This window comes from Lycorma delicatula, chromosome 2 (assembly GCF_047948215.1).
Source record: "Lycorma delicatula isolate Av1 chromosome 2, ASM4794821v1, whole genome shotgun sequence".
NCBI lineage: Eukaryota > Metazoa > Arthropoda > Insecta > Hemiptera > Fulgoridae > Lycorma > Lycorma delicatula.
In genome coordinates this window covers 122,000,534-122,012,561 of record NC_134456.1, presented here as the reverse complement: position 1 = coordinate 122,012,561, position 12,028 = coordinate 122,000,534, and the positions used below count along the sequence as shown (strand labels likewise).

Here is a 12,028-nt window from a genome sequence, read left to right as displayed (position 1 = left end):
AAAGAACATTTTCACTTAGGTCTAAAAAGGCAGTCAAAGCAGTGATCCCTTCAGTACTCAATACAGAACTGAGAATTTCATCTGTAACCAGTTCAGTTAGTACTGGATTTAAGAAAACTTGATTTTTTCGCATCATTTACATTTGTAAATTTCTGACTTAAATTTCCTGGAATTGTAAGGCTTTCTCTTTTTCATAGTTTTGAATAGTGTTAAGTTCTCATTTTTTCCATTCTTTTATGATGTAATAGAACCTCTCTTGGTTACCCCATTCTCAAATAAATCATTATCCAATTTTACTTTAATTTTTTATCTTTAATTTTTTTTTCTGTAACACATTTCACATTCTCATATTCTTTCAAATTAACTTTACAACCAATTGATTTAGAGAGACATTGTTACCGTTGTAAGGAAAATTGCTTTTAAACTACATTTGGGAAAATTTATAAAAAAATTCCAGTCCTCAGGTTAATAAATTTAACTGAGAAAATATCTCATTAATATCTTTGTAATTAAGACATTTTTTCTTCATTAGCGTATCTTTTTTCCGTCTTTGTAAGCCCAAAATGTTTTTTTCCTTAAAGTAAACCTCCAAGGAATTCATTGCAATTTTGAATCCTTAAATTCAACTTAAGTTAAAATCCTTTACCAAATCATTTAGTTTACCGTATCATATTTACAATATTCCTCTCTTGGATTGTCTTTCGAAACCTGAAACATTACTTTTTCTACAATGTTTTGTTTTCTTCGTATTTTAGAGTAAATAAATTTTCAAAAAGCTTGGTAACTGAAAATTTCACTGTGAAGTAGAAGTCTGATTCCCATTAACATTGATGATAAATAGAGAACATTTTTAGATTTCTTAAAAATTGCAGTCAGTAATTAAGTAATTTTAAGTGACCGTAGTAATTAATCATTTAAGGTCTATTGTTACACGCCAAACTGTAAGAACAACAAATGACATTGTCTTTTTGCAGCTTTTAACCAAATCATAATAGATTGCACAGATAGCTTTTTTTAAGAAGAGTCAGTGTCTTAGCCTTACTATCTAATGTACTATGAAGATTTATAGGCTTTTTAATTATAGTTCTAATAGGTGAATAGAATTAGGTATGAATGTTGAGGACAGTTTTAATTACATTTTTGCTATAAAATTGCATCTTTAATTTAAAAAACCTATAAATCTTAAATAGATAAAATAGGATGAATACAAAATTCAGTCTTCTGAATTAAAAAAACAAACTTTATACCTAAATCAGTGATTCATAAAATTACAGCAAATTAATTATGCGCACTTAAATAAAAAGGTAATAATATACAACCATTATTTTTTTTAAAAAAAAAAGCAAATGTTTGCAGAGAAATATTGACTTCGCAATTATTTTTAAAACAATTGATTCAAATTCTTTTTCAGCACATTAATAAAAAAAGTAAATCGATTGAATTCATTAGCATGATGAGAGGCATAACTTTTCTTTGTCAGTGTAATTAAACATTCTTTTAAAATTAAATTATTGATTACATTTCTATCGAAGTTCGTTAGAACTTCGCCTGTAAGAGTCCGCAGACGGCGAAGTCAACGAACTACGTTTACAGTTCTAAACATACCTAACCCAAAAGTGAAATGAAAATGGGAAAAAAATTTAAAAATAATCTTGAAGGCAAAAATCTTACAAAATTCGAGGTATTTTTTTCCTTCGACAACCTTTTTTTCCACTTGATGAACCGCGGGACTCGAATATGTCATATTTTTTAAGGTGGCTTTACGAATCGCGCCGCTAGATAGCATTACTTGATAATACTAGATAGCGAACAAAAACTAATGATCTTATGAAATGAAAGTACCGAAGATGAAATTAATGAGTATTAATTTGCAACACTAGTTTTATTAAAAAAGAAATAAATAAAACGGAAATAAATTGGATTAATAAAATTGAATTTAACGATAAAAATCGAGGGTTACACTTACAAAGTAATAAGTGCAACGTTACAACAAAAAATAGAAAAATTTGTTACAAAACTCTTACCGGCTCGATTTCATTTATTAAACAACGACGAATCATAAAATTTGTATTATTTCATTAAATTTTATATGTATAAAAAAAAAAATCAAGCCGGTAAGAGAATTTGATAATAGAAATGTAGTGTCTTACCTTTTTTGATATCATTATCATTTTGTTAAAAACAAAATGTTTTACTTATATTACAGAAATTTTTGTTTTTTGAGCGAAAGAAATGATATCTGCGAGACTCTTACCGTACGATTTGCAATTTCATTGTAATGTTTTTGGATAAATTATAGTAATTCCATGTTTTTTTTTGTTTTTTGATTTTTTTAAATATAGATTAACAATATAGAATGGAAAAGCTTGACTCGTAAAATAATTGAATCTAAATAATAAGCCCCCCAATTAAGACATATATAAACATTTTAATGACAATTTTAATTTTTAACATGTTTAGTTTAAGTAAAACTATTGATAGAAACAACAGTAATGTAACAACAGTTTTTATTTTGAAGGGAAGTAATTTTTTTTTTTTTTTTTTGTTAAAAAATAATCTTTTTTAACAATGTTTTATGGACTAATTTTTTACTTTTTTGCGCTAATTTAACTATTTACTTAGTTATAAAATAAAATACAATGTAAATTTATTTTTTGTTGACGTAATGCGAAGTTTAAATTAGTGATGTTGGTTTATTTATTCACATCAAGCTGTATTTAATTTTTTCTGCTCAGTTATTGTTTTTACTGTAGTGTAGAATTTATTTTAAATTTTAAGGCTGGATTATATACGTTTAATTTCTTAAATTGTGTTTTTACGTATCATTAAACTGGTCTTTTTTTTAACTTCTAGAAATTTCTTCTGTTCTCATCCGCTAGAAAAGAATTACTTGTGATTGAGTCAGTTGTCGTCATTCTAAGTCGTAAACAGATAGTTGGGAATTGAACACTGTTCTCATTTCTCTCAACCTCATTCTTTCTTTCTTTCTTTCTTTGACTTTCAGACGAGAACGAAAAAAAATTGTCCCTGTTTGCAAGCTTTTCTTCTACTTTATTCTTGTTTTCTTTCTTTACGGGTGTATAACTTGAAAAGAGATTGAACATTTCATTCTAAAAAAAAATCATTATTTTAGTAATAAGATACGAAAGGAAATTTTATATTTCATTCTAAAAATCATTATTTCTGTTATAAGATACTGCTGCGTTTGCCAGACCTAATACATTTGAAATTAAAGATTTTTCGTGCGCAGATGTCACAAGATAATTATATAATTTTATATACAATATACATATATACATATAACAATATAATTTTTTTACTTTTTTTTCTTTGAATCATCAGTTTAAAGAAATTTCTCCTACGATAAATATAATTTAAAATGCTTATTTTCTACGTTATATTTTAACCTCAGCGTAATTACCATAATTATTTCATATTTCGCTTTCATTTCTATTTGATGTTCTGTTTCAACGAGTTACATTTTCCAGCTATTGTTTTCCTCTACAGTTTTTCAATTCTACGTCTACTACCGTATAAAAGGTTATACATATACTTTTCAACCATAAAATCCGTTGTAAAAATGTGTTATACGTTTCTATACATAGAATAGGTTCTTACAGAAGAATTGTAAAAGATTGTTTTTTTGAAACTTTTTTACAAACACTAAATGTTTAAGTCTGGCTAATGAAATATTTGAAAAGCTATTCTTAAAATTCAAGAAATATACACAATTTATTAAATTATAAACTTTTATAAGTTTAGTACAGAACTCTATTAAATAACAAGACAAAAAATATATTGTAATAAAGAATTTTTTTTCGTTAACAGTAATTTTCTTTCAATGAAAGTGTAAGCGTACCTTTTTGTTGGAATTTTAATTATTACGATTCACATAAAGTTCACCGCTTATTTCTCTGTACACCAGGAAATATCATCAATAAATTCCTCAGCAAGTTTATTATTTAGGTGTTTTATTCTGCAGAACAAACTGTGGACATTAACTGTCCTCCGTAAATAATGATGAGAGTTTTTTGACGTTCATAACCAGATATTGCCTTCAAAAAAAATTCCGTTGCACTAATTAAAAACAAAGATAAATAAAAGAAAGTAAAAAATAAGTAAACAACTCTGAAAAAAACGCAATAGAAGAAGCAGTAAATATTGGGTACTTTATGAAGCCACAATCCTTACTTAGCTTGTCGATTTAATTTCGTTTCGGAATGTTCTAATGATTCTTTAAACCGATTGTTTATATTTATATGGGTTTTTGCATTAAACCTTAACAGGTAAAATAGGATTGCCTCGTTCAGTAACCTTTTGAGATTTTTTAAATTTATAATCAATAAATCATTCGTAGCATTAACACATACAAAGATGATCGTCCCTGAGTGTGTGTTTTTGTAATGTCTAATCTTTCTCTGCATGAGCCGATGCAATTTTATTGAGATATTAACTCATTTTGTTCATTTGAACATTTTTTTTTTTTTTTTACTTTTCATGGCTACTATTTAATATATCACGATTACATCTAATCAAAATCAATAATTAAAGTTCTCACGTATATACTAGTTATCACAAAAAAAGAATAATTGTTTAATGTTATATCTCATCCCAATTTTATGATTTTAGACGTGAAAATTAGATCGGTAGTATGCTTCTTTAAGGCACGTCTTTTTTCTATTCCCTTTCTTTTTTCTACTGCAACGCTTGTCGTCACACTCTATACAAACAGAGAAATCGGAATCGTGGTCTGAATACTTTATATTAAGCTGGGATTACATTTCACAGTTTCTTGAATTGTAGAACTGTATGTATATATGTTTTTATCAGCTTATATTACGTTATTTGCATTCCAAAAGAATCAAATAAATCAGTCTCTTTCAAATACATGTTTTTTTATCATTAATACGTGCATTTATAAACAGTATATTTTTGGTAAGATATCATTGCAAAATCCGTTCATCGGAAATGATTCGTCTGATAATATTAAATCCGAGATACTTAAAATAAAACTAAAATAAATATTTTATGACACAATGGATCAACAATCATTAGTGTAGGAATTATATTTAACCCAAATTTTAATCTTATTTTGGAATATGAACATACAACTGGATGGATTGTTCTATAAAACATACCCACCCAGTTTTCTAAGTAATTATTTTTTCTTGCATATTGATAATTTTCCTACATTATTGTTATTGCTACTTATTGCTACTCTTAGTAGCCTTAGGTACACAGAAACAAATTTTTTTTATAACCAAGAGTGAGGGTAGTAATAATTTTTCTAGTAGACAACTGTCATTATGTTGTGATCTGTCCTAGTGTCCTAAACAATATTAAATATTATTGTATTAATGAGGTAGGTTTCTTAAATAGCAATGCGATGTATGGTTTTAAACAAATTAACAAAAAAAAAAAAAAAAACTAGTGAAATTTTAGCAAGTGGCAAAAATTCAAGAACCTCATAGGATATGAAAACATTGATTAATATACTTTTAGAAATTAATGTTATATTGCACATTGTTTAAACATGCCACATTCAATTTCTTAGCAACAATTTACATATTTAAAGATATCTTTAATATTATAAAATTGTATTATGTATTGTTGAAGAACAGCAGTAGGATTGGGTTAGGTATAGATGTTTTTACAGTATTCTATATTTTCTAATATCAATTATTTTAATCTTTTAATTTTTAAATTATGTAATAAAATATATTTTGGGAGTCATTTTTTTCAGTAACTATTCAAAACATTTCCTTTTTGAGGCTTGGTATGGTTTTAAGACATCAGTCTTAAAACCATACCAAGTGCTTGTTATATTCAGGGAAAGAACAATTCTTGAGAAAAGAGCAAAAGAAATTTAAGAAAAGTGCTCTTTTCTCAATCCTGAAATCATTAATGGCTTAGAAATCATTAATGAAACAATGGTTTTGTAAAGTTATGTTTCAGTTCCCTAAAAATAAAATAATCCAACTGGTAGAATTCTGGAAACCTGACAAAACCTCACAACCCCTGGAAACTTGACAAAACCTCACAACCCATTCCGCTGCCCACCTATACACTTATTCTTGGTAAAATCATAAGTTACTAAATCGTTAAAAATTTTCTTGGATAACAAGCAGAAACATATAAACTATCATCTCAAAAAAAGCAATGGAATTGCAATCTAAAATTGCAATTTTATTGCAATCACCACCGGTCATCTACAATAAGATGACCAGTGGTGATTCCTGCTCAAACATTCTTTTCTTGAGGATTTAGGGTATGAGCCTCTGTAATCAATTAAAGTTTAGTATTTTTTAGTACTATCAAGTAAAGATGACTGGCTACATCAATTTTTTTTTCAATATAATATTACAGTCAAAATTTCTTGTACAACTTATTCCTAAAAATGCCATAATTTAATGGAATTTTTTTTACCAAGATGGTCACATGCATCTTTCAATTTAAAAAGATTAATGTTGGATTCAAAATGGTGGACATAAATTTCAGAAGTTTGGTAAAATAGTATGTTTATAGATTAAACATCATATAAAAAATCCATTTAGTCACACACACAGTTTTGTATTATTAAGTCATTTACAGGCTTTTTAACATTTTATGCCTTTTTAAGTCTGTATATATAGATCCTGTAAATAAATGTGTTTTACATAAATAAATGTATCTTACATCAATATATGTGTCTTACATTAGCCACTGTGTCTGTCCTTACTCCTTGGTCAAAGCTTAACAACAGTTATGATATACAAATTGAATAAAATTTGCATACAAGTATAGATAATTTAAAGGAAATCTTTAAAATATTTAATCTTTAAAGTAGATGATCTTTAAAATACAAATTCTTTTTAAAATTACCCATACTGTCTGTGGAAATATTCTATGGATTGTGGTTAGAATTTGTTGGTTGTTATTAATTTGGTAACTGATTATATATACTAAATGTTAGGGGAAAAGTAGCAAAGTATGAAATTATGATTTCATATGTTCATAACTTCCCATGTCAACTTATTACAGCTCATGATGTCATTATAAAACTAACACACTATCATTCTAAAATAAAACCCATTTTCACTATTTGAAAAAACTGACTGGAGGATAAAATGTATCATTTAATAAAGATCAGAAAATAAATTTCCAAACATGGTAATCAAAACAACTCAGAACCATAATTTATACAAACTATTCTTGAAGGATTAATTATATATAAAAATTAACTTTTATTCAGTAATGAAAGAAAACTATTACTTTGTTATTCTTAATCTATCTGTTATCAGAGTCTTTTGAAAAGTTCTTGATGCAGTAATACATGGAAATCAAACGATAAATATTATTACCTTCCAATTTAGTTAAAAGTATGTAAAAATTCGTCTTTGTATAACAACATAAATCTGCCTTATTTAGACAAACGATTCTCATTCAATCAGCTCCAAGCAGCCTGAATGTAGTAAAAACCTTTTATTACATCATACAATAAAAGTGGATAATCGCCAATAAAAAAATTCCAAAAAATTATATATTGATAATGACTAAATATGACATCTTAAATAATGTAATAAGACTAGTTTTTTTTGGCACCCAAACTTTTTCCTTGGCAATACTGTTAATATTTTAAGTCTATTGTTGCCAAGTGAGATGTAAACAAACTTTTCGTGAAACGAGTATTTGTTATGCATTACAAAAATGAGTGATACTAACTATGTGCATTGTTGTGCAATCAAGTTTTGTGTTAAACTCAGTGAGAATATTAATGAATCTTTTTCAAAATTGATAAGGGCATATGGTGATGATGCTCCATCACCAAGTTTTTAGGTGATTTAAAACATTTTCAGACGGCCGGGAATAAGTTGTGACGATGCACGCTCTGGAAGACCGTTAACGTCAAAAAGTGACAACAATGTTGAGCAAATCAAAGACTTGATATGGTATGACTGGCAATTAACTGTCAGAATGTTTGCAGAACAATTGAATTTGAAGCAAACCACAGTCCATCAAATTTTGACAATTGAATTGGACATGGAAAAAGTTTATGCAAAATTGGTCCCAAAAAACCTCACTGTTGAACAGAAAAACAACAGAGTGGAAGTGTGCTACACTTGAGTGTGCTACACTCATCTTCTAGGATGAATTGAAACTGATCCTGATTTTTTAAAAATGTTATTACTGGTGATGAATCTTGGGGATATTTGAATACGACATTAGAAATATTGGGGATATTAGAAACAAAACGCCAGAGCAAGGAGTGGTACATTTCTAACTCACCACGTCCCAAAAAAGAAAAAATGAGCAAATCATAAATCAAAACCATTGTCCATAAGGAGTTTTTGCCTACAGAACAGACTGTAAATCAACATGTTTACCGAGAAATTCTTAAAAAAAAGCCATCAAAAACAACTGGATGCTACACCATGACAATGCACCTTGTCACACTGCACTCTCAATTAATGAGTTTTTGGCAAAGAAAAACATTTCTGTAGTTCCTCAACCACCTTATTCACCTGACTTGAGTCCCTGTGGCTTTATCCTGTTCCTGACTCTTAAAAAACACTTCAAAAGACACCATTTTGGAACAATAGAAAACATTGAAAAAGATGTAACCGATGAAAAAACAATATTTTTTTAAGAATTTCTAATTTGTAGAGCTACATTTAAGACTTCATTTGATTTAATTAGAAAAATAGTATTAATTATTCAAAATATTTATAATTAATAACCTAATTTTCATTCAAGGAAATTTTTAGTGATTCAAGTAAAACCAATAAATAAATAAACCTTGCAGTAATACATTAAGTAATGTATGTTTGTTTTAATTCATTTGTTCCGATCTACCTCTTGGGCTTTTTTGCATAAAACAGAATTTGAGACATTAGATTTAAAATTATCATGATTAATTTAAATTTTTAAATTGCAAAATATTTTAGTCAAGAGTACAAAAATTCATAGTATTTCATTTGATCAAGTGGGACTTAGTAGAATGTGTTGTTTATGAAATACACCACCACTACATTTGGGCTACAAAAGTTGATTAGCAGAAAATATTTATCTCACTACTAATTATTTATTTGTCTTCAGTCATTTTACTGGTTTGATGCAGCTCTCCAAGATTTCCTATCTATTGCTAGTAGTTTCATTTCACTATACCCCCTAACAATTTGTTTTACATATTCCAAACGTTGCCTGCCTGCACAATCTAAAACCAAATTGGTCTTCTAACATTTCTTCCACACTCCTTTCAATTCTTCTGTATAGAATACTAGTTAAGATATTTGATGCATGACCATTAGCATAGTTAAGTTATGCTAATTGTTCTGTATTCTTCACATTTATCTGCTCCTGCTTTCTTTGGTATCATGATTATAACACTCTTTTTGAAATCTGACAGAACTTCCCTTTTTTCGTAAATATTACACACCAGTTTTTATAATCTATCCATCGCTTCCTCACCTGCACTGCGTAGTAATTATGCAGGTATTTCGCCTATTCCAGGAGCCTTTCTGGCATTAAAATCTTTTAATGCTGTCTTAAATTCAGATCTCAGTACTGTATCTCCCTTTTCATCCTCTTCGACTTACTCTACTTCCTCTATAACACCAGTCTCTAATTCATTTCCTCTGTATAACTCTTCAATATGATATAATCTGTCTTATACCTTATAATATCATCTGTCTTTTTCCATGTATATATACAGTTTTCAAAAATAATTACACACTACTATACAATTTTCAAAAAATAATATTTTACTTTCTGCATTCTATTCTTTATCTTTCAACAGGTTTAATTTTGTAATTATTTAATTTAGATGTGTAAGATGAGATAAAAGCACCTACACTTTGACCCTGTGATTTTTAATTTTATTAAGATGGAAAATTATTTATTTTCTTACTTCGTTGAAACAATAAAAAATTTCAATACCTTTAAAATTTTTAAATTCCCTATCATTTCTATTTATTTAAAAAATTATTTCACTTGTAATTTTTTTTTAGCAACAGGGAATATGGACAATTATCAGAGTAATGTCAACCTATTCATATTTTTGTATTTCTTAGGAAATATCTTTTTCAATTTTGTTATGAATTTTAAGTATTTTAAATATAAAGCTGAGATTTGAAGAATAGAAGAGCAGAAGATTGAGATAAAAATAATAGTTGAGTTTTTAAAATTTTTTTAGTAAACCACTTTCTAAATCTTTTACCAGCAGTAAAAATCTATGATCTGTAAATGCAATTCTCAAATCAAGTGGTCATAACCTGACCAGCTAATCTTTGAAGGAAAAGTACAAATACTGATGTTTCAGGAATTAATTGCCTACAATAATTTAAGGTAGAACAGGAATATAAGATCTATAAAAATCAGGGAAGCTAGAGATACCTCAAGTGGGACAGACCTTTCACCTAGCAACCCTAGTGTTGATGTAATCACTCATCTAATGGTAAATCTCATCCAATATTATAAAAAGTTGTCAAGCTGGATGAATAAGCAAACAAAAACTGGACTAGAAAATGGCACTGAAATTATGAAACACTAAAACAATAAGTGACAAGGAAGTGGAATCAGTTGAAGATATGGAAAGGCAGTGAGTTCATGTGTTTTGTTAAAGAGGAAGATAAAGAGGAAGTAAACTGGCTCTGGAGAATGAATTTTTACTACAGCACCAGTATAAAAATAACTCTGAATTTTCTTTATTTTCTTTTATTATATATGTAAATAAATTATTGTGCCCACCACAATTTACCTTTATAACTTCATGTTCTTTAAACTAATTGTATTTATTTAATATCTACATATGTATTTTTTCTTATTATTTTATATATTTATATTTTTCTAAAAAAAAATCTATATTTTAATTCATCCCACTGGGCCGGTCTAGTGGCTAACTCAACATCTACAAAGCATGGAAAGTGAACTATCATAGATGTGTAAGGTTCATCATTGAAAAATATTACATAGCTTTAAAACCCTGATATTCATTTTGAAACATTCTGTATACAAAAAGTAAAATTTAAATATTATGTATTGTAATTAAAGATTATGTAAGATTTGTTTAAAGATTTTCTATATTAAACTACAAAACTATCCATAAAAATTTCAAATTTTCTCATTTCCTACCTTAACCATCTATTCATGAACTGATTTTTAATTCATAACTGGGAAGGACATTTATATTAATCTCATTATAATGTTGTATTGGTTCTTTAAAGTGAAAGCAACAGACATTACATGGTTAAATTTTTAAACTTGATGTGAAATGTACTAAATCAATTGATAAGAATTAATCGATACTATTCAAGTAATGTATCAGTTTATAACCTAAACAAATGCATCATTTTAATTTCATGTATATATACCTTAACGAAATAGTTCTGTGGTATATACTATATTAATTTGTGAATTTTGTCTGGGTTTCAATTAAAACTTTGAATATCTCATGCAGTATTCAATTCTACACTATTTAGACAAATGAAGACTGTTTTGCATTTTTATAATTTCAACTTGGAAACCTTATGAGAAATTTATTTACTGTAACTGCTGGAGGAAGAAAAAACCAAGTCTTAAAATGAGAAGTCTTAACTCAACTACTATATTACTTTGTTAAAATTAAAAAATTCCTTACCTAGGTTAATTTTCACAAAATGTTGAGTTTCTTCTGAATATTGTATTTTTGTTCTTGAATATGAGACTGGTGTTTGAATTGAGTTTTAAACCATTTTTTTTTTTTTATATGTTCAAAGAGTGCAAATATTGGACTTGGCAAAACAAACATTAACACATTCAACATCTACAGGAAATCTGCTTCAGCAATATACTTCTCTATGCAAAAGAACAATAACAGAGAAGCAAACTATTCTGACCAGTTGTCATGACTTGACCCCAAGTATGTGATTGGTCAAAACAAATTTCCGAACAGCTGCTTTGTACCCATTGGTAGACCCCTAAGTGAATGAGATAGGCAAATAGGCAATTGTCAAAATGTTTATATTTTCTATTCATTTTTCCTGTAACTTAAAGAAGATATAGTCAGTAATTT

The 12,028-nt window shown here is 27.7% G+C and overlaps 1 protein-coding gene across 1 annotated transcript in view; it reads left to right on the top strand.

Annotated features, from left to right (window-relative positions):
• Positions 1-12,028, top strand: part of LOC142319940 (dual specificity calcium/calmodulin-dependent 3',5'-cyclic nucleotide phosphodiesterase 1-like) — a 193,054-nt gene that overhangs the window by 144,175 nt on the left and 36,851 nt on the right. The window lies entirely within an intron of this gene.